General features: G+C 43.7%; 1 long non-coding RNA gene across 1 annotated transcript; it reads right to left on the minus strand.

Moving 5' to 3' along the window:
• Nucleotides 1-1,539: 1,539 nt before the first annotated feature.
• On the minus strand, nt 1,540-21,601 carry LOC141129289 (uncharacterized). Its single transcript, XR_012241807.1, has 3 exons — nt 21,450-21,601; nt 1,859-1,999; nt 1,540-1,779 (listed from the first exon to the last, which is right to left on the minus strand). It is a non-coding gene; the product is annotated as an uncharacterized lncRNA (long non-coding RNA).
• Nucleotides 21,602-21,891: the final 290 nt, after the last annotated feature.

Consider the following 21,891-nt stretch of genomic DNA (forward strand, 5'->3'; position numbering starts at 1 on the left):
ACAAACTGAATCACATTGTCTTGGGCTGCTGCATTCTGCACAATTACCTTCACAAGAATGTAGCCAACTATCTGGCTCAGTTGCGACTGAGGCCAACTTTGCAGATAGACAAACAACAATGACGGCGCTTGAAAGTGGCCGTCCTGGCTTGGCCCCCCCAAAGCACCTGCGAAGTATGGCAAAACTATGTTGATTACTTCATGGATAGGGGGGCAATTGATTTACAAGCAAATCATGCAGATGGTGAATACATTTTTTTTGAAAAACTAAACTCATATTTCATTTGAATTACTGTTCGTGTTTCTTATCTGTCTCCTAGGTTCTCAAATGGCCTTTTCATTTTGGCCATTTTCTTCAATAGTGCAAATGTAACTTATTTGATACATGAGGTGACAATCTCTTCTTCAGCTAACTATTATGTTGTGCTGTGGGTCTACTACACACACACAATGTTATTGTTGGTAATGTATGTAAAAATAATCATCCTTTTCAACTCCATGAATTAATTGCTTGTAGTCCCTAAAATGGCCTGATTTGGGCAAATTTTACAGCACAGTGGGGGTTATTTACTAAAGGCAAATCCACTTTGCACTACTAGTGCACTTGAAAGTGCACTGGCAGTGCACTTGTAGTGCAAAGTGGATTTGCCTTTAGTAAATAACCCCCATTGTCACTGTAACTACACCAACTTAAAACATAAACTGGTATTGAGCATTGAAATAAAAAGCCACACATTGTTGAGTATAAAACATTTTACTCCAAGCACATTCACATGTGCGTTATGAACGGTTTTGGAACAAATTAACATCTTGGTGTATAACATGTATGTTTGACATAAATTTGCCTTTTTTGGGGCTAAACAGGCATGTTTAAAAACATAACATACACATCCCCAACTCAGGAACTTGAGCAGGTGAGAGGAAGGGGTTGCACCCCCGAAACACGTCCATTGATCCCCCATGATGGGAGCTAGCACATGTTGACACACTGGAGCTTATTTCCAAAAGTCAAAACCACTTTGCACTACAAGTGCAATGCAAGTGCACTAGTAGGGCAAAGTGGATTGTTCTTTCTGAAATAAGCCCCAGTGTGTCAACATGTGCTAGCTCCCATCATGGGGGATAAATGGACGTGTTTCGGGGGTGCAACCCCTTCCTCTCACCTACTTTAGTTTGGAGGAAGGGGTTCCACCCACAAAACGCGTACATTGATATGCCATGATGGGAGATAGCACATGTTGACACACTGTGTGCATCTTCAAAATTTGGCTTTGCAATTAATTTAAAACTGTAAAAACATGTACAACATAACGACAACTTTAAAAAAAAACGGTTTAGATTTTGCCTAAAATATCAATGATGTTGCTCAGTCTTTTTTGAACATCATGGATGTTTTGCTTCATCTTTTCCTTGTCAAAAGATTTTTATTGAGTATATAAAGAAGTAGATAACAAATACATGAGTAAACATTTTGTGGTAAAGATAAGATGCTAAAATTATTAGTTAATAATAGATTATTACATAACATATAAATAGGGGTAATTGGGTATAACCTGGATAAGGTGTTGAATACCTAAGTAGGAGCTATTAAAGAGTAAGTAAATTCTTAAATGGTACTTGTGCCCACAACTTAGGCTATGTCAGAACTGTCTGAAGGAGAATACTCTGAAGGAGAATACTATCTTTTCCAAATCACGATTGCACACCATGATCTCACTGATCAGTATTTGTGCACTTGCACTGCTGAAGTGAGTTTCTTCTTCCACAACATCCACATCACCTAAAATTAAAAAAAAAACTTGTATTATAAATATGCAGGCATCCATATATTACCTGAAGTTGTGGTCTCAGACACTGACCTGTTGTCGACACCATTTCTCCCACTTCACCCAGCACTTCCTGAACCTCTGCATCCACATCTTCATGGTGTGTGGTGAGTTGCCTTTCTTCATTCGGTGTGGGGTTACTGGTGTCCTCAGATGTCCCTATTCTTTTCTCCCCTATGTGAATACAAAAAAGGTATATTTAGTAGACAGATATGTTAGGCTAGAAATAGTAATATGAAATATTGCTTGGAAGTGTCGTCCAATTGTCTGTTTTGTCAGAGTTCCAAGCTGAAGACATGATTTTTTCACTTTCAAAAGCTGGAATACTTACCTGTTTTGTGCAAGTTTCACACATAGAGAGACCCCTAGTATCCACTTGAGCACCTACATGGGACACCATAACAAGGTTATTATGGTGTCCCACACTAGTGCTCCTGTGTCCAGATGTGTAAACAGCTGCTGAGTGTCCTCTCCTGACACTGAATAAAGTTGTCATTTCATTATAGTTTCAAACACATGTAGACAACAATGTAATAAACTTATTTTAATCCAAATAGGCATGAACATATGTAGTTAACCTGCATCTACCAAAAACGACATATTAGTGGTCGAACAAACAATGTTTAATACGAACGATTCCTGTGTCCATGAACCTCAAACTTGGCATTTTAAACTGTAAAACAGTAAATAAAAGCACATGGACCAGCACGGAAGTAATAATAATAATAGGAACACATGACAAATACTTTTTTGCAGCACTTTCCTGATCTTTCGATACTGATCTTGCTACCTCAATTTCAGGTCAGACCAGCGTTTCCTCAATTGATCCTTGGATCGTCATACCCCAAAAGTCCTGTGCAGACTTCCCACAACTTTAGCCATGATCTTGGCCTCTCTCACATTAGGGTTTCTGTACGGCCCATGCTTCCCATCATAGTCTGTCCTCTTCAAGATGTCCACCATCTCCACCATTTCTTCAAAGGACATATTTGAGATCTTATATCTCCTCCTGGATCTGGAACTGCCTTGCTCCGGGAGTTTCATGCATATGCAGTGTATATAAAGCATAACACACAGGCGATGTATGTATGATCTGTGAGTAGAGGACGGAGGATCGTTAGCACCGATCGTTCAAACAAAGGTACAGTTGTAACTTGGGGCATCAGTGGTTAGTGTCCTATACTGCTTATAGACTGAGGCCTATATTGGGACATAATTAGGAGAGTTTAGCCTGACATTAGGGTTTGTCTTGTGTTGTGTTGTGCAGATAAAATGGTTGACAAATTCACAGCACCTGATTTCCTGCCCAACTTTTTTGACAAATACAGGGAGCTGCCATGTCTCTGGCAAGTCCAATGCAGGAACTATTCTAACAAGCTAAAGAGGAAGGCAGCACTGGAGAAACTGTTGGAATTAGTGAAGCCTGTGTATCCCATGGCAGATATCACCTATTTGAAGGCCAAAATTGGTAGCCTGAGGAACACATGTAATAGGGAGCTCAAGAAGGTCCAGGATTCCCTGAGATCTGGAGAAGCAGCAGATGATGTATATGTCCCCAGGCTGTGCTACTATCACAGCTTGCATGTTTTGTCCGACCAGACGGAACCCAGGCCATCGCTATCAACACTTTCTTCCACATCAGCTGAGGCTCCTGAGGTCCAACCTGGGCCTTCCACCCAGGAAGAACTTGTAGTGCAACCTCTGCACAGTGTTCAGCTAAAGCTACAAGTTAGTGTAGTGCGCCCTCTGCACAGTTTTCAGCTAAAGCTCCAAGTTAGTGTAGTGTGACCTCTGTGCAGTGTTCAGCTAAAGTTACAAGTTAGTGTAGTGCGACCTCTGCACAGTGTTCAGCTAAAGCTACCTGTAGAAGGTTGGTGTTGTTTTCCTGATCCTATCACTACCGCAGGCAGCTACATTATTTACACGTTAGTGTAGTGCGACCTCTGCACAGTATTCAGCTAAAGCTACAAGTTAGTGTAGTGCGACCTCTGCACAGTGTTCAGCTAAAGCTACCTGTAGAAGGTTGGTGTTGTTTTCTGATCCTCCTATCACTACCGCAGGCAGCTACATTATTTATACGTTAGCGTATTGCGACCTCTGTACAGTGTTCAACTAAAGCTACCTGTAGAAGGTTGGTGGTGTTTTCCTGATCCTATCACTACCGCAGGCAGCTACATTATTTACACGTTAGTGTAGTGCGACCTCTGCACAGTGTTCAGCTAAAGCTACCTGTAGAAGGTTGGTGGTGTTTTCCTGATCCTATCACTACCGCAGGCAGCTACATTATATACACATTAGTGTAATGCGACCTCTGCACAGTGTTCAGCTAAAGCTACCTGTAGAAGGTTGGTGGTGTTTTCCTGATCCTTTCACTACCGCAGGCAGCTACATTATTTAAATGTTAGTGTAGTGCGTCCTCTGCACAGTGTTCAGCTAAAGCTACAAGTTAGTGTAGTGTGACCTCTGCACAGTGTTCAACAAAAGCTCCAAGTTAGTGTAGTGCGACCTCTGCACAGTGTTCAGCTAAAGCTACCTGTAGAAGGTTGGTGGTGTTTTCCTGATCCTATCACTACCGCAGGCAGCTACATTATTTACACGTTAGTGTAGTGTGACCTCTGCACAGTGTTCAGCTAAAGCTACCTGTAGAAGGTTGGTGGTGTTTTCCTGATCCTATCACTACCGCAGGCAGCTACATTATTTAAACGTTGGTGTAGTGCGTCCTCTGCACAGTGTTCAGCTAAAGCTACAAGTTAGTGTAGTACGACCTCTGCACAGTGTTCAGCTAAAGCTGTAGAAGATTGGTGGTGTTCTAATACTAATAATACTACAGGCAGGCAGTTGATTTTGCTAGCTGCAATATCAGTATATATATATATATATATATATTTATATATATATATCCCAGCTTAGTGCAGCTACATATCACTGCAGGCCATTAGTATGTCTGGAAGGCCAACAAGGAGAGGTGGACAGTCACAAGCCAATAAAAGAGAGCAAGCAGGCTCTGTGTCTAGAGGCAACAGTGCTGGTCGTGGACACGGTGCATTCTCATCAGCACGTGGCCGTGGGACACCCTTGGCCTTTTTTTCGGCAGCTGGCCGTGTTGAGCCACAACATGCGGAAAACTTGGTCGAGTGGATGACCACGCCGTCATCATCCTCCTCATCCTCTCTCACCCATGCTCAGGGTACTTTGCCTGGCAAAGCAGCTGCCAACGCGGACTCATCCCTCTGCTCAATGGCATCAGTGACTCCTTCCGTAGCCCCACCATGTCCTCCTGAGGAGTCCCTCGAACTGTTTGACCACAGTGTTGGGTACATGCTCCAGGAGGGTGCCCAGCGTTAAGAAGCCTTTGATGATGATACTGAGCTAGATGAAGGCAGCAACGTGAGCACGGACAGAGGGGGTGCCCAAGAAGGACAGCAATCTGGCAGTCATGTTCCCCCTGCTGCAGCATACTGTCAGGTTTGCTCCAGTGATGAGGAGGGAGGGGATGATGAGGTCACTGACTCAAAGTGGGTGCCTGATAGGAGAGAGGAGGAGGAGGAGGAGGCACATCACAGACAAGGCAGAATGCCCTCCAGGGGCCAGCCTAAGGGCAGCACACTGACTGCATCACACCTCAGAGCTCCGCATGTGCAGGGCGCTGCTGTCTTCCAAAAGTTCTTTGGTGTGGGCCTTTTCTGAGACGCGTGCATCAGATGGCTATTTGCAACATATGTCTCAAGCGTATCTCGCGTGGCCAAAACATCTCCCGCTTGGGCACCACATGCTTGACCAGACATATGTTGACCTGCCATGCAGTTCGTTGGCAAGCGTACCTAAAAGACCCACACCAAAAAGCAAAGAGGACCTCTCCTTACTCCTCATCAGCTGGGATCTCCAACCCCACTATACCTTCAGTCCTCTCTGAGACCTGCACTGAGAGGAATGAAGGTGTAGAATTAGGTGTGTCACAGCCAAGTACTTGCGGGCAATCTGCTATCGGTACACCGACGTCAGATTGTACCAGGCAAATTTCCCTGCCCCAGCTGCTGCACCGCAAAAAGAAGTTCACTCCCAGCCATCCACATGCCCAGCGGTTGAATGCTAGCTTGCCAAAATTGCTAGCACCTTGACTGCTACCTTTTCAGTTGGTAGACTCTGCCCCCTTCTGTGAGTTTGTGGAATGTGCGGTTTGTCAGTGGCAGGTTCCCAAACGCCACTTTTTCTCATGGAAGGCAATGTGGAAGGCAATGTCTTGGCCTCGCTGGACAGGGCGTTCAGCGGTAAGGTGCATATTACCGCTGACTCATGGTCCAGCAGGCATGGACAGGGACGTTACCTAAGTTTCACGGCGCATTGGGTGACTCTTCTGGCAGCTGGGAAGGATGCAGGACAAGGTTCAGTAGTGTTGGAGGTTGTTCCGCCACCACGCCTCCAAAATGCCACTACTAGTGATTCTGACACACCTCTCTCCTCCACCCCCTCCTCTTCTTCTTCCTCCATGGCCTCTTCCTGTGCTTTGTCCTCGGAACCAGCGGTGCTCCGTAGGTGTTCAAGGGGCTACGCAAGTACACAGGCCAGAAGATGCCATGCGGTGCTTGAGCTGGTTTGCTTGGGGGACATGAGCCACACTGGGGCAGAGGTTCTGTCAGCTCCACAGGGGCAGGTTCCGAGGTGGTTGATGCCATGCCAACTTAAGGCAGGAATGGTGGTTTGCAACAATGGCACCAACCTCCTCTCCGCCCTCCAACAGGGACAAATGATCCATGTGCCCTGTTTGGCTCACGTCCTTAACTTGGTGGTGCAGCAGTTCTTGGGCAGGTACCCGAGCTTACAGGATATCCTGAGGCAGGCCAGTAAAGTCTGTGTGCATTTCCACCGGTCATATAATGCCAGTGCTCGGCTGGCAGACCTCCAAAAGGAAGTTAACCTGCCCAAGAACCGCCTAATCTCTGACATGCCCACCAGGTAGAACTCAACGTTGGCCATGCTGCAGCGGCTGCACGTGCAGCAGAGGACCATCAATGAGTACCTGTGTGATTAGGGCACCAGGACAGGGTCAGGGGAGCTTGTTTTTTTCTCCCCACGCCAGTGGGCCATGATCAGGGATGCAAGCTCTGTCCTGTCACCATTTGAGGAGGCCACGAGGATGGTGAGCAGTGACAATGCATGCATCAGTGACACTGTCCCCCTTTTCCACCCGTTGGAGCACACGCTGTGTGGAATAATGGACAGGGCACTTGAGGCAGAACAGAGGCAGGAAGAGGAGGACTTCCTTAGCTCTCAAGGCCCCCTTTATCCAGACAGTGTTCTTACGTGCCCGTTGATCACACAGGAAGAGGAGGAGGATTGTGTCAGTATGAAGGTGGAGCCTGGCACTCAGCATCAGCAGCAGTCTTTAAGGGATCATTTACAGTCCCAAGAAACACATGGACTTGTACGTGGGTGGGAGGAGGTGGCTGCGGATCATGTCGTCCTTAGTGACACAGAGGACTCCGGACCGAATGCCTCAGCAAACCTACGCTGCATGGCCTCCCTGATCCTGCAAAGCCTGCTGAAGGATCCTTGTATTCGTGGTATCAAGGAGAAGGAACAATACTGGCTGGCAACCCTCCTTGATCCACGTTACAAGGGTAAGGCTGTGGGCCTTATCTTGCCGTCGCAGAGGGAGCAGAGGATGAAACATCTTCGGGAGGCCTTGCAGAAAGGTCTGTGCAATGCGTTCCCAGAGACTGGGAGGTTACAAACTCCTGTTTCTGAACAACGTGTTGCTGAGGCTTCGGTCAGTCAAAGAAGGAGCAGTGGAGAAGGTGGCCGTCTGACCGATGCACTCAGACAATTTTTTAGTCCGCAGCCCCAAGGTATGATCGGTTCCAGCAACCATCGCCAGCGTCTGTTTTACATGGTGCAAGAATACCTAGGGGCAAGATCTGACTTTCCCACCGAAAATCCTCTGGGTTACTGGGTCTTGAGGATGGATCACTGGCCAGAGCTTGCACAGTATGCAATTGAGCTACTGGCCAGTCCTGCATCCAGGGTTCTTTCGGAACGCACATTCAGTGCTGCTGGGGGCTTTGTAACTGATCACAGGGTGCGTCTGTCCACCGACTCGGTCGATTGACTAAACTTCATGAAAATGAATCAGTCTTGGATTACCACCAGCTACCAAGCACCTGATGCTGATGTAACCGAATAATTTTTTTTGAAATGTCAGATCCCTTCAAAGACTGCTTATGCTGATGCTGAGTGACTATCCTGTTATGCTGAGTAATTATCCTCTTCCTCCTCAATGATCATGCTGATTGCTTGTAAGAACATTTTTGGTTCTGGGCGCCGCCACCAGTGCCTAAGGCCCAATTTTTCAGCCCCTGTTTAACAGGGGCGTGTAATTACAATTTGTGATGCAATTCTTTGCAGCAGGGCTAGTTCCTGCACTCCAACTAGAGAATCTGTGAGGGGTTGCAGTGTTTTGGCACCAGCACCAGTGCCTAAGGCTCAATTTTTCAGCCCCTGTTTAACAGGGGCGTGTAATTACAATTTTTGATGCAATTCTTTGCAGGAGGGCTAGTTCCTGCGCTCCAACTAAAGTATCTGTGAGGGGTTGCAGTGTTGTGGCACCAGTACCAGTGCCTAAGGCCCAGTTTTTTATCCCCTGTTCAACAGGGACATGTAATTAGAATTCTCGATCTAATATTTCAGAGCAGGGCCCGTTTCTGTGCTCACCAAGAGTAACTGTGAGGACTTACAGTGTTGTGGCACCAGCACCACCAACACCACCAAAGGCCCGATTTTTCTTCCCCTGTTCAACAGGGGCATGTAATTACAATTCCTGATCTAATATTTTACAGCAGGGCCCTGTGAGGGCTTACAGTGTTGTGGCCACAACAACACCTAAGGTCCAAATTTCTGCTGAGTATGTAGGGCAGGCCCCTACTTTGAAACATCCAACTTACAAACGACTCCTACTTGCAAACGGAAGGAGACAACAGGAAGTGAGGTGAAATCTACCCCTAGGAATGGAAATTCTCTCCTGTAAGAGTTAATATGGGAAAAACTTTTCTCCTTTACACTGATGCTTTATCACCAATCCAATCACTAAAAACCCCACATTTTCAAAAAAACATTTGTCATTGGGACAAAAAGTGAGGTGAAATCTTCTGAAGAGGAGCACAGACAGCAAAACAAATGTCACAGGGGTGATAACCCTTCCCTATGTTTTCCAAAAAGCTTAAAATAGATTTTTTGGCTGGAGCTAAACACATTAAAAATGTACCAGTTCAAAATTACAAACAGATTCTACTTAACAACAAACCTACAGTCCCTGTCTTGTTTGCACCGCCTGTATACTGCTGTTCAGAGTATATAGGGCCTAGGGGCCCCACACCTTTCCTTTTTTAATTTGAGTGCGGGTTTCCCCTTAATATCCATACAAGACCCAAAGGGTTTGGTAATGGACTAGGGGGTATCCATGCCGTTTGTCTCACTGATTTTCATCCATATTGCCAGGACCCAACATTACATTAAAGCCGCAAGCAGTTTTAAATGACTTTTATTACTTTAAAAATGTCATTTCATGCAGGGACTGTTCTAAGCACGGGAAACACGCGCCACTTTACAGGCATACTATAGACACCCCCCAGGTATGATATTTTAAGGAATATTTCACGTTTTTTTTTTTTTACTTTAACCACTTCAGCCCCGGAAGGATTTACCCCCTTCCTGACCAGAGCACTTTTTCCAATTTGGCACTGTGTCGCTTTAACTGCTAATTGCGCGGTCATGCAATGCTGTACCCAAACAAAATTTGCGTCCTTTTCTTCCCACAAATAGAGCTTTCATTTGATGGTATTTGATCACCTCTGCCATTTTTATTTTTTGCGCTATACACGGAAAAAGACCGAAAATTTTGAAAAAAAATGATATTTTCTACTTTTTGTTCTAAAAAAGATCCAATAAACTGAATTTTAGTCATACATTTAGGCCAAAATGTATTTGGCCACATGTCTTTGGTAAAAAAAATGTCAATAAGTGTATATTTATTGGTTTGCGCATTTTCTGGAATTTACACAGCCTTTAATTTATGACTGCCTATGTCGTTTCTTGAGGTGCTAAAATGGCAGGGCAGTACAAAACCCCACAATTGACCCCATTTTGGAAAGTAGACACCACAAGGAAATTGCTGAGAGGCATGTTGAGCCCATTGAATATTCATTTTTTTTGTCCCAAGTGATTGAATAATGACAAAAAAAAAAAAAAAATTACAAAAAGTTGTCACTAAATGATATATTGCTCACACAGGCCATGGGCATATGTGGAATTGCACCCCAAAATACATTTAGCTGCTTCTCCTGAGTATGGGGATACCACATGTGTGGGACTTTTTGGGAGCCTAGCCGCGTACGGGGCCCCGAAAACCAATCACTGCCTTCAGGATTTCTAAGGGCGTACATTTTTGATTTTACTCCTCACTGCCTATCACAGTTTTGAAGGCCATAAAATGCCCAGATGGCACAAACCCCCCCCAAATGGCCCTATTTTGGAAAGTAGACACCCCAAGCTATTTGCTGAGAGGCATGTTGAGTCCATGGAATATTTTATATTTTGACACAAGTTGCGGGAAAGTGACAATTTATTTATTTATTTATTTATTTTTTTGCACAAAGTTGTCACTAAATGATATATTGCTCACACAGGTCATGGGCATATGTGGAATTGCACCCCAAAATACATTCTGCTGCTTCTCTTGAGTACGGGGATACCACATGTGTGGGACTTTTTAGGAACCTAGCCGCGTACGGGGCCCCGAAAACCAATCACCGCCTTCAGGATTTCTAAGGGTGTACATTTTTGATTTCACTCTTCACTGCCTATCACAGTTTTGGAGGTCATGGAATGCCCAGGTGGCACAAACCCCCCCCAAATGACCCCATTTTGGAAAGTAGACACCCCAAGCTATTTGCTGAGAGGCATGGTGAGTATTTTGCAGCTCTCATTTGTTTTTGAAAATGAAGAAAGACAAAAAAAAAATTTTTTTTTCTTTTTTTAATTTTCAAAACTTTGTGACAAAAAGTGAGGTCTGCAAAATACTCACTATACCGCTCAGCAAATAGCTTTGGGTGTCTACTTTCCAAAATGGGGTCATTTGGGGGGGGTTTGTGCCACCTAGGCATTCCATGGCCTCCGAGACTGTGATAGGCAGTGAAGAGTGAATTTAAAAATTTACGCCCTTAGAAAGCCTGAAGGCGGTGCTTGGTTTTCGGGGTCCCATACGCGGCTAGGCTCCCAAAAAGTCTCACACATGTGGTATCCCCGTACTCAGGAGAAGCAACAGAATTTATTTTGGGGTGTAATTTCACATATCCCCATGGCATGTTTGAGCAATATATCATTTAGTGACAACTTTGTGCAAAAAAAAAAAAAAAAAAATTTGTCTCTTTCCCGCAACTTGTGTCACAATATAAAATATTCCATGGACTCGACATGCCTCTCAGCAAATAGCTTGGGGTGTCTACTTTCCAAAATGGGGTCATTTGGGGGGAGGTTTGAACTGTCCTGGCATTTTATGCACAACATTTAGAAGCTTATGTCACACATCACCCACTCTTCTAACCACTTGAAGACAAAGCCCTTTCTGACACTTTTTGATTACATGAAAAAATTATTTTTTTTTGCAAGAAAATTACTTTGAACCCCCAAACATTATATATTTTTTTAAAGAAAATGCCCTACAGATTAAAATGGTGGGTGTTTCATTTTTTTTTTTCACACAGTATTTGCGCAGCGATTTTTCAAACGCATTTTTTGGGGAAAAAACACACTTTTTTACATTTTAATGCACTAAAACACACTATATTGCCCAAATGTTTGATGAAATAAAAAAGATGATCTTAGGCCGAGTACATGGATACCAAACATGACATGCTTTACAATTGCACACAAACGTGCAGTGGCAACAAAATAAATACATTTTTAAAAGCCTTTAAAAGCCTTTACAGGTTACCACTTTAGATTTACAGAGGAGGTCTACTGCTAAAATTACTGCCCTCGATCTGACCGTCGCGGTGATACCTCACATGCATGGTGCAATTGCTGTTTACATTTGACGCCAGACCGACGCTTGCGTTCGCCTTAGCGCGAGAGCAGGGGGGACAGGGGTGCTTTTTTTTTTTTTTTTTTTTTTTTTTTTTTTTTTCTTTATTATTTTTTTGCTTTTTTATCTTATTTTAAAACTGTTCCTTTCATTTTTTTTTTTTTTTAATCATTTTTATTGTTATCTCAGGGAATGTAACTATCCCCTATGATAGCAATAGGTAGTGACAGGTACTCTTTTTTGAAAAAATTGGGGTCTATTAGACCCTAGATTTCTCCGCTGCCCTCAAAGCATCTGACCACACCAAGATCGGTGTGATAAAATGCTTCCCCAATTTCCCAATGGCGCTATTTACATCCGGCGAAATCTAAGTCATAAAATGCTCGTAGCTTCCGGTTTCTTAGGCCATAGAGATGTTTGGAGCCACTCTGGTCTCTGATCAGCTCTATGGTCAGCTGGCTGAATCACCGGCTGCATTCTCAGGTTCCCTGTTGAGACAGGAGAGCCAGAGAAAAACACGGAAGACGGTGGGGGGGGCATTCTCTCCCACTGCTTGTAAAAGCAGTCTAGAGGCTAATTAGCCGCTAGGATTGCTTTTACATGAAAGCCGACCGCTGGCTGAAAAGAATGATACCAAGATGATACCTAAACCTGCAAGCATCATTCTGGTATAACCACTCAAAGTCGTGAATGGTGTACCTGAAGACAAAAAAATGGTTAACAATAAAGCACAGTAAACGGTAAAGTATAAAAAATTGCATACCTGAAAAGCAAACATGATAAAACATAATAACAATAAAACATTGCAGAATAGAATACAGTAAAAAAGAGCAGAACAATAGAGAGAGAGAATAGAGAGAGAGAGAGAACAATAAAACGACAACTATTATTTTTTATTTTATATTTTTGTTTGTGTTTTTTTTTTTTTTTTTTTACACTTTTTTTGTAACTGTAACTTTTATAACTGTAACCGGTTCCAGGTTCGGGTCTCTCAAAATGTGATGGCATCTTGGGAGACCCTGTGAAAGTGTGCCTAGTCTGTGCAATGCTGTACCCTACGCTAATACTCAACTAGTGAATGGTAGCGTTCAAAACATTCACCAATGCAAAGACCAGGATTGACAGGAGGGACAATAATAGCGGGTGACACGCCTATATCCGCGCTTGCTGCAGACACAACATCTTTTTTGGGGGGGTTCGTTGGGTAGGGGTACTCGGGAGGACATAAAAATGCCTCTCATGCAGCCGACTGCATTTGGTTGGGGATGTGAATGGGGGAAGTACGGGCACTGCAGAAGTGGTGGGTTCCCAATTAGGATTGGCGAATGCAGCAGGAAGGGCATTATGGGCACGACGGGCCTGTGTTTGTCTTTTTGGTGGCAGCGGGACACTACTTGTGCTTGCCACCTCACCAGCTTGAACTGCACTTATGGGACTCGCCACGTCACCAAGTGTTACTGCAGTGCTGGTTTGACTACGACCGGGGTGTACTAGGCCGCTGACGCTTGCCAGTTCACCAAAACGCTACCAAAAAAACTGTTAACGATCGCAGGGATCAGGCCTGACTCTGCGAACGCTGCAGTTATGCGTTTAGTGTTTTGTAAGTGACAGTGATCGATCGATACTGCACTTGGGTGGGCTGGGCTGGGCCAGGCGGAGGGGCAAAATGCAGGTGCTAGCAGGTATCTGGGCTGATCCCACTAACACTGCGTCTTTGGGAACCCTAAACTGCTGGGGATGCCAGTATAGATCTGATCGGATTAGATATTGATCAGTTATGATACTATACCACTAAGGGAGGTGTACGGTGCGTGCGTGGGTGTTAGCGCTACTGGCACTAACCTGACGCTGCCTGGGGCGACGCATATCACCGCCGGGTGATCAGGGGGCTAAACCTTTATTCGGTAATAAACGGCGGGTGCCCTGACACTATAAAAAATAAACAAACTAACCAGCGTCACCCATAACGGTTATACGGTGATCAGTGGTGAAAGGGTTAACTAGGGGGCAATCAAGGGGTTAAAACATTTATTAGATAGTATATGGGGGTCCCTGTCGCTATAAAACGCTGACGGCGAACCTAAATATTTACGTCCCTAACTAGCGTCACCAGCGACACTAATACAGCGATCAGAAAAATGATCGCTTAGCGACACTAGTGACGGGGGGTGATCAAGGGGTTAAAACTTTATTAGGGGGGGTTGGGGGGTATCCTAGACCTAAAGGGGGCCTAACACTCACTGCCCTAACACTGTAACTGTCACAAACTGACACCAATACAGTAATCAGAAAAAAGAAAAAAAAAAAAACCTGCTTGGTGTCAGTTTGTGACGGGGGGGGTGATTGGGGGGGGATCTGGGGGCGATCGGGGTGGGGGGATCGGGGTGTTTTGTGTGCCTGGCATGTTCTACTGTGTGTGTGTGTGTTGGTGCACTCACATTACAGTCTTCTCTCCTCGGCCCGGAACGGAAAATACCGAGCCGAGGAGAGATGACATAATTTCCTCTGCCTCTGTGTACAATACAGAGGCAGGGAAATGATCCCATTGGCTGGGAGCGATCGCGAGGGGGGGGCCACGAATGGATGGCCTCCCCCTCACCACCGATCGCCGGGGGTGATTTGCCGACCGCCGCAGGCACCGGAGGGGGGTCCGATTGGACCCCCCACCCACGGGCAGGCAAGGACGTACCTGTAAGTCCTTTTGCCTGCCCGTGCCGCTCTGTCGACATACATCGTCGTGCGGCGGTCGGCAACTGGTTAACCACTTCCCTACCCGCCTATAGTAATATGACGTCCACAGATGGGATCTGCCATCCTGGGTGGACATCATATGACGGCCTCGGGGTCCCTGCCACCTGGGGGGCACGCGCGCATGCCCGCCGCGTTGCTCGGGACCCGGTGCGTGTGCCCGGCGGCCGCGATGTCCGCCGGGCACCCGCGATTGCCCGTTAAGCGGGCCGGACCGTGGATCTCTGGGTGTAAACCCAGAGATCCACGTCCTGTCAGCTCAGAGGAGAGCGATCTGTGTTCCCAGAACGGAGGAACACAGATCGGTCTCCTCCCCTTGTGCGTCCCCTCCCCCTACAGTTAGAAGCATTCCCTAGGAAACACATTTAACCCCTCCCCGCCCCCTAGTGGTTAACCCCTTCACTGCCTGTCACATTTACACAGTAATCAATGCAATTTTATAGCATTGATTGCTGTATAAATGTGAATGGTAGCAAAAATGTGTCAAAAGTGTCCGATGTGTCCGCCATAATGTCGCAGTCACGAAAAAAAATTGCGATCGCTGCTATTACTAGTAAAAAAAAAATAAATAAATATTTTTTTTTTTAAAAATGCCATAAATCTATCCCGTATTTTATAGACGCTATAACTTTTGCGCAAACCAATCAATATACGCTTATTGCAATTTTTTTACCAAAAATATGTAGAAGAATACGTATCGGCCGAAACTGAGGAAAAAATGTGTTTTTTTTTTTTAAAAATTGGGATATTTATTATAGCAAAAAGTAAAAAATATTGTGTTTTTTTTCAAAATTTTCGCCCTTCTTTTGTTTATAGCGCAAAAAATGAAAACCGCAGAGGTGATCAATTACCACCAAAAGAAAGCTCTATTTGTGGGGGAAAAAAGGCTGTCAATTTTGTTTGGGTACAACGTCGCACGACTGCGCAATTGTCGTTTAAAGTGCAACAGCGCTGAAAACTAAAAATTTGTCTGGGAAGGAAGGGGGTGAAAATGCCCTGTATTGAACCGGTTAAGCATCATTAAAATCTGCTCCCGAAAAAACGTCCGTTTTTAAAACTTTTTTTTGCATTGTCCCTTGGGGCAGGACCCGGGTCCCCAATACCTTGCAAATTAGCCTTTAAAATGAGCACTTTTGATTTTGAACGTTCGAGTCCCATAGACGTCAATGGGGTTCTAACATTTGTGCAAATTTTCGGTCCGTTAGCAGGAACCGAACCGGGGGGTGTTCAGCTCATCCCTACTCAGCAGCCTATATAATCACAGCATGCAATCTCCTGCAATTAAGAACTGCAATCTCAACATGTTCTAAATCCCAAACAGTATTATAAGAGAAGTCTTTTTGAATAGACTATTTATTGGACGCTATCCACCTAGTAGCCATTCATATTTACAGGTGGGAATCTGTGGAGTATTTATTGGTGTAGCATATGATCATGACTATGTGGTTATATGATTGCTAATTTTTTGACCATACCATAATCTTTTCTTTCCACTTATACTTATACTTTATATGTTTTATAATTAAGTTTTTAACTTTTATTTTCACCATCACTATGAGGAATTGATTTATCAAGCATCTATACGGAATTTTAATATTGATTGAAAGGTAATTATAGAGCAACACATTTTCACTTAAATATTTACTACAAGTGTTGAGAGTGATGGCCTGGGTTTGGTGTGGTCTGGCAAAAAACGCAGGCTGTTGTAAGACCACAGCCTCGGGACATATATGTCATCTGCTGCTGCTCCCGATCTCTCGGAGTCCTGGACCATATTGTGCTCCCTATTAAATGGACTCCTTAGGTTACCAATTTTGACAGTCAAATAATTGATGTCTGCCCTGGGGTACAAAGGCTTTACCAATTCCAACTGTTTCTCCATCGTTGACTTCTACTTAATTTTGTTAGGACCTTGTGCTCCCTTCTAAATTAAAAATTTTGTTTTCAACAAAAACTTGGCTATGTGTTTTACTTAAAAAAGGACAGGTTGTTTGTGAGTAGGCAGGTACATTTTAAAAACACAATGTCAAATTAACAAGGGATGCCAACATAGTTGTATCTTTGAGGTTAAAAAATACAAGATAATAATGGTGTTGTGGTAACTTGACACACAAAACAAAAAAAAATTATTCAGGAGATCACTATGAAAAAAATAAAAAAATATATTATTCTGGAGATCACTATACAAAAAGAACAAAGAAATATTCTGGAGATCACTATAAAAAAAAGGAAAAAAAAAATTCTGGAGATCACTATAAAAAAAAGAAAAAAACAAAATCACTATATAAAAAAAGAAAAAAAATATTATTCTGGAGATCGCTAGAAAAAAACCACAAAAAAAAAATATTATTCAGGAGATCACTGAAATAATAAAAAATACGTTTGTCAGAACTCTGCAAATATCAGCAGCAAAGCAACTTCATTATTATACCATTATAAAGAAGAAGAGAATGCGCTGCATTGAGAGATTTCATAATTTGCCACATCACGAATGTGATATCTCCATTACGAATGCTAGTTTTACAAGATCGAGCGCTTCCGGCTCGTCTTTGATTCCGAGCATGCGTGTTTGTACTTTGGACTTTTGTGCAACGAACTTGTATACACACGATCGGACATTTGTTGGCGGAAAATTTGAGAACCTGTTAGCCAACATTTGTTGATGGAAAGTCCGACAACAAATGTCCCATGGAGCATGCACACGGTCGGACTTACCGCCAACAAGCTCACATCCAACATTTCCCGTCTGAAAATCTGATCGTGTGTACGCGGCATTAGAGTGGGAGTGAGAGAGCCCAGGGTATCAGAAGAACCCCTTTTGAGAGACCAGGAGTGAGCCTGTGCAGCAGGGAACTGCAATCTATAAGGCTGAACGAGCTAAAAGAGAACCAGGAGAGTTGGAGAAAGAATCTGAGGGACCAGTGCCAAATAAAGAGGTGCTGCTGAGGAGAGAGCCAGAGAACTTGGCATATTTTCTCTTATCTGTTTGCTGGAGAAAATCCCTTGCATGGTCAACTCCTTACTTACTTTTAATTTAGTTTTCTTTTCCTTTTAATAAAAGTGAGCCCTAAAATAACAGTTCGGACTGCTCTGAGCTCATTGAGAATGCTCACCACTACTGAGCTAATCCAATCACAATATATATATATATATTATATATATATATATATATATATATATATATATATATATATATATATAGTATCTCACAAAAGTGAGTACACCCCTCACGTTCTCACTTTTTTGTAAATATTTTATTCTATCTTTTCATGTGACAACATTGAAGAAATGACACTTTGCTACAATGTAAAGTAGTGAGTGTACAGCTTGTATAACAGTGTAAATTTGCTCTCACCTCAAAATAACTCAACACACAGCTATTAATGTCTAAACCGCTGGTAACAAAAGTGAGTACACCCATAAGTGAAAATATCCAAATTGGGCCCAAAGTGTCAAAAGTTTGTGTGGCCACCATTATTTTCCAGCACTGCCTTAACCCTCTTGGGCATGGTTCACCAGAGCTTCACAGGTTGCCACTGGAGTACTCTTCTACGCTTCCATGATGACATCACGGAGCTGGTGGATGTTAGAGACCTTGCGCTCCTCCACCCTCCGTTTGAGTATGCCCCACAGATGCTCAATAGGGTTTAGGTCTGGAGACATGATTGGCCAGTCCATCACCTTTTTCCTCAGCTTCTTTAGCAAGGCAGTGGTAGTCTTGGAGGTGTTTTTGGGGTCGTTATCATGTTGGAATACTGCCCTGTGGGCCAGTCTCCGAAGGGAGGGGATCATGCTCTGCTTCAGTATGTCACAGTACATGTTGGCGTTCATGGTTCCCTCAATGAACTGTAGCTCCCCAGTGCTGGCAGCACTCATGCAGCCCCAGACCATGACACTCCCACCACCGTGCTTGACTGTAGGCAAGACACACTTGCTTTGTACTCCTTACCTGGTTGCTGCCACACACGCTTGACATCATCTGAACCAAATAAGTTTATCTTGGTCTCATCAGATCACAGGACATGGTTCCAGTAATCCATGTCCTTAGTCTGCTTGTCTTCAGCAAACTGTTTGCAGGCTTTCTTGTGCATCATCTTTAGAAGAGGCTTCCTTCTGGAATGACAGTCATGCAGACCAATTTGATGCAGTGTGCGGCATATGGTCTGAGCACTGACAGGCTGACCCCCCACCCCTTCAACCTCTGCAGCAGTGCTGGCAGCACTCATACGTCTCCCAAAGACAATCTATTGATATGGCGCTGAACACATGCACTCAAATTCTTTGGTCGACCATGGCGGGGCCTGTTCTGAGTGGAACCTGTTCTGTTAAACCACTGAATGGTCTTGGCTACCATGCTGCAGTTCAGTTTCAGGGTCTTGGCAATCTTCTTATAGCCTAGGCCACCTTTATGTAGAGCAACATTTTTTTTTTCAGATCCTCAGAGAGTTCTCTGCCATGAAGTGCCATGTTGAACTTCCAGGGACCAGTATGAGAGAGTGAGAGCAATATTAACACACCTGCTCCCCATTCACAGCTGAGACCTTGTAACACTAACAAGTCACATGACACCGGGGAGGGAAAATGGCTAATTGGGCCAAATTTGGACATTTTCACTTAGGGGTGTACTCACTTTTGTTGTCAGCGGTTTAGACATTAATGGCTGTGTGTTGAGTTATTTTGAGGGGACAGCAAATTTACACTGTTATACAAGCTGTACACTCACTACTTTACATTGTAGCAACATGTCATTTCTTCAGTGTTGTCACATGAAAAGATATAATAAAATATTTACAAAAAGGTGAAGGGTGTACTCACTTTTGTGAGATACTGTACACTGTGTATATATATATATATATATATATATATACATATATATATATATACACTATATGAAAGGTGAGGTGATTGATAGATGTTATGTTACACCTCACATGCGTTCATTTTACCAGCCACCTTGGCAGGGTTGGCAGACCAGAATTTTGCGATCCCCTTGTGTCCACCAACAGGCGGTATAAATTATGCAGGACTAGAGCAAAGAATTGCTCTTGGCCTGGGACTCAGGAAGCCAAAACCTGAGAGAGCTGATTATGTGAAGTTTGCTTTGTGAGAGAAAGAAAAGGTTTGTGTTATCTTTGTTTTGTGTGTGGGTGACTGGGAGAAGCTCGTCACCTCTAAATTAGGAACCTACAAACTTTAGTTAGTGCCTGGATAGCACGGATTTAGTTTCTGTTTTGTTTGTTTGATTTTCATGCAACCTTTTTAAAATAAAAAACTGTCTGCAAGTCAGATTTTTACAGAAAACCTGCCGTTTGGACTACCTTTTTTCCTGGGAAGGTGATATATATATATATATATATATATATATATATATATATATACACTATATTGCCAAAAGTATTAGGACTCCAGTCTTTACAAGCATGTGGACTTTAATGGCATCCCAGTCTTGGTCCGTAGGGTTCATTATTGAGTTGGCCCACCCTTTGCAACTGTAACAGCTTCAACTCTTCTGGGAAGGCTGTCCACAAGGTTTAAGAGTGTGTCTATGGGATGGTTTGACCATTCTTCCAGAAGCGCATTTGTGAGGTCAGGCACTGATGTTGGATGAGAAGGCCTGGCTCACAGTCTCTGCTCTAATTCACCCCAAAGGTGTTGAGGTCAGTACTCTGTGCAGGCCAGTCAAGTTCCACCCACCCCAAATTCGCTCATCCATGTCTTTATGGACCTTGTTTGTGGATTGGTGCGCAGTCATGTTGGAACAGGAAGGGGCCATCCCCCAACAGCCCAACCCCTGAAAAACAACCCAACTCCTTAATCCCCCCCTCCACCAAATAATTTGGAGGGGTGGCCCAATACTTTTGACAATATAGTGTGGATGAGCGAGTTTGGGGTGGAGGAACTTGGCAAAAAAAGGAACAGGCAAAATGGCAGAAAGGAATTCTCAACTACTCCTGAATACCAGTGCCTGTAGTCCCTCCAGGAAGATATAATGGCCGTATCTTGGCCTGAACCTTTCAATAGGGATTTTTAAAAAACAGACAGTCACAGCGTCAAAGTTCGGTATCTCGGATTATGAATAAAAATCAGAGACACCAGAACTTAGTTGTCTTCTGAGTTCTATGTAATCATATAAGACAATTTGTGGAAACCACAAAGACACTCTTCCATGAGGACAAGTTGGTGATGAAGGTATACATTTTTATTAACAACTATCCAAAAGATTAAACATGCTACATTTAATTGTATAGATATCACTAAACAACCCTATTTCCCAATTAACATTAAAAAGACCTATTGTCTGGAGAAGGTATAGGTGGCCACCAATTCCTGAATAAATCTCATGCAACATTCATTCTCACATACACACACACTGAAAGATCTAGATTGCTCATAAGATCTGTTTAAATTGTAGATGTGCACATCAGGTGATCAAAAGGTTAATCAGTAAAAAAAAAGACTGATATAGATAGTGTTAATGAGCAGTCCCGATCACAGGATGGTATAGTAACAGTTTATGGCAATCTTGTAGATAATATAAAGTGCGAGTGTGATGAGATAAATCCTTATTGCTTCCATGAAACTAGTTTATGACATTTGCAGCTTCAGTTACACCAGATAGCAAAAGTCTGTTCAAGGTTAACCCGAAATTGAAATGGCACAGCAGATGTTATACAGCATCTAAGCGAGATTTAGAAAGTGAATCTAACTTTACCATCAGCTGGAGCGGTTCATCAAGCAGCCCATCATGTCAGATATCAGGAGATCCAATATACAGAGGGCAATATTCACAAGAGAACTTACCGGTCTATATATAGCTGGCACTGGAGCTGAAGTGCGGAGTCCTGCTTACTGATCTCTGTGCAGCTTCCCGCTTTCACAATGCTTGTGTCATCAGCTGTTTTTGTAGAGATTAACATCGCTATTGTTGCCTGTAGAGTGTCTGCTGTTAAAGCTGCTGTTATCAGGCTCTCAAGCTAGATCACGGTCAGTAGGAAACAAAGAGACATGCAGAGCAGTTTGATGAATATATCTGTGCGGCCATCCATAAATCCTCCTCAGAGATACCAGTTGGTGCTGCTAACTTGACTGGAGGAACTTGACTGACTTGCACAGAGTCCTGAGCTCAACCTGATAGAACACCTTTGGGGTGACTAATGCCCCGTACACACGGTCGGATTTTCCGATGGAAAATGTCCGATCGGAGCGTGTTGTCGGAAATTCCGACCGTGTGTGGGCTCCATCG

Source organism: Aquarana catesbeiana, linkage group LG01 (genome assembly GCF_042186555.1).
Source record: "Aquarana catesbeiana isolate 2022-GZ linkage group LG01, ASM4218655v1, whole genome shotgun sequence".
Lineage (NCBI taxonomy): Eukaryota > Metazoa > Chordata > Amphibia > Anura > Ranidae > Aquarana > Aquarana catesbeiana.